Here is a 2,500-nt window from a genome sequence, read left to right on the forward strand (position 1 = left end):
AAGGCAGAGCTGAAGTCCACAAACAGGATCCTGGCGTAGGATGCTGGGGCGTCCACATGCTGTAGGGTGAAGTGGAGGGCCATGTTAACTGCGTCGTCCACAGACCTGTTGGCTCTGTAGGCAAACTGAAGGGGGTCCAGGAGAGGGTCTGTGATGGCTTTGAGGTGTGCCAGGAGCAGGCGCTCAAAAGACTTCATTACCACAGATGTAAGGGCGACCGGTCTGTAATCATTTAGTCCTGTTGGCCTTAGCTTTTTGGGCACAGCGATGATGGTGGAGGACTTGAGACAGGCTGGTACATGGCATGTCTCCAGGGAGGTGTTAAAGATGTTGGTGAACACCGGAGACAGCTGGTCAGCGCAGTGCCTGAGGGTGGCTGGAGAGACAGAGTCCGGCCCGGCTGCTTTGCGTGGATTCTGCCTCTTGAAAAGCCCATTAACTTCTCCCTCCTGAAAGGAGAGAGTCGTTTCTGTAGTATGGGTGGGGGATGGGGCCTCTTGGGTGGGAAGGGGTGGTTCAGGACAGTCCAATTGTCTTTCAAATCTACGGTAGAACTCGTTCAGGTCGTTGGCTAGGCGGGAGTCGTTAGTGGTGTGGGGCGCTCTGGGTTTGTAGTTGGTGATGTGCCTGAGCCCTTTGGCAGACAGAAGCAGCGTCGTTAGTAGAGAACTGGTGTTTTAGTGTCTCTGAGTACAGTCGTTTAGCCTCTCTCACCGCTTTGCTAAACCTGTTCTTCGACTCCTTGAATCTGTCTCTATCCCCACTCCTAAACGCTTCCTCCTTCTCCAACCTCAACCTTTTGAGCTTTGCTGAGAACCAGGGCTTGTTGTTGTTAAAGTTCACCCTGGTACGTGTTGGGATACAGCAGTCCTCACAGAAGCTGATGTACACAGCCTCTGTGAGTTCATCCAGACTATTGGTAGCAGTCGTGAACATATCCCAGTCAGTACAGTCTAAGCACGCCCGCAAATCTTCCACAGCCTCACTGGTCCACTGTTTAGATGTCCTCATAGCAGGTTTACAGAGTTTTAGTTGCTGCCTGTATGCACGAATCAGGTGGACCAAGGGAGTTCTGTGCGAGCCGAACAGCCCCGTGACCCACAAGAGAAACATCCCCGCCAAATTCGAGCGTTTGACGGGGTCTATCCGTGAAAAAATATTCACGTTTTTGAGTGCACATGCATTTCTGCTGCAAATGCCTCTGGAAGTTTCATGCCGTTCGTATGCCAATTGTGGCAACACGAAAATGACCCGTTTTCCCATTCCGAGGGATTTCTGTGCGACCCTAACAGCCCCGTGAGCCACAAGAGACACATCCCCGCCAATTTCTAGCGTTTCACGGGGTCTATCCGTGAAAAATATAGACGTTTTTGAGTGCACATGCATTTCTGCTGCAGATGCCTCTGGAAGTTTCATGCCGTTCGTACGCAATGTGGCAACACGAAAATGACCCCTTTTCCCATTCCGAGGGATTTCTGTGCGACCCTAACTAACAGCGCCCGTGAGCCACAAGAGAGACATCCCCGCCAATTTATAGCGTTTCACGGGGTCTATCCGTGAAAAATATAGACGTTTTTGAGTGCACATGCATTCCTGCTGCAAATGCCTCTGGAAGTTTCATGCCGTTCCTATGCAATGTGGCCACACAAAAATGACCCGTTTTCCCATTCCGAGGCATTTCTGTGCGACCCTAATAGCCCCGTGAGCCACAAGAGAGACATCCCCGCCAACTTCTAGCGTTTGACGGGGTCTATGCGTGAAAAATATTAAAATTTTTGAGTGCACATGCATTTCTGCTGCAGATGCCTCTGGAAGTTTCATGCCGTTCGTACGCAATGTGGCAACACGAAAATGACCCCTTTTCCCATTCCGAGGGATTTCTGTGCGACCCTAACTAACAGCGCCCGTGAGCCACAAGAGAGACATCCCCGCCAATTTATAGCGTTTCACGGGGTCTATCCGTGAAAAATATAGACGTTTTTGAGTGCACATGCATTCCTGCTGCAAATGCCTCTGGAAGTTTCATGCCGTTCCTATGCAATGTGGCCACACAAAAATGACCCGTTTTCCCATTCCGAGGCATTTCTGTGCGACCCTAACAGCCCCGTGAGCCACAAGAGAGACATCCCCGCCAACTTCTAGCGTTTGACGGGGTCTATGCGTGAAAAATATTAAAATTTTTGAGTGCACGTGCCTTTCTGCTGCAAATGCCTCTGGAAGTTTCATGGCGTTCCTATGCAATGTGGCAACACGAAAATGACCCCTTTTCCCATTCCGAGGGAGTTCTGTGCCACCCTAACAGCCCCGTGAGCCACAAGAGACACATCCCCGCCAATTTCTAGCGTTTCACGGGGTCTATCCGTGAAACATATAGAAGTTTTTGAGTGCACATGCATTCCTGCTGCAAATGCCTCTGGAAGTTTCATGCGGTTCGTACGCAATGTGGCAACACGAAAATGACCCGTTTTCCCATTCCCAGGGATTTCTGTGCGACCCGAAC

Source organism: Petromyzon marinus, unplaced genomic scaffold (genome assembly GCF_048934315.1).
Source record: "Petromyzon marinus isolate PM22_M1 ecotype Great Lakes invasive population unplaced genomic scaffold, UKy_Petmar_22M1.pri1.0 PM_G_Scaffold_38, whole genome shotgun sequence".
NCBI lineage: Eukaryota > Metazoa > Chordata > Hyperoartia > Petromyzontiformes > Petromyzontidae > Petromyzon > Petromyzon marinus.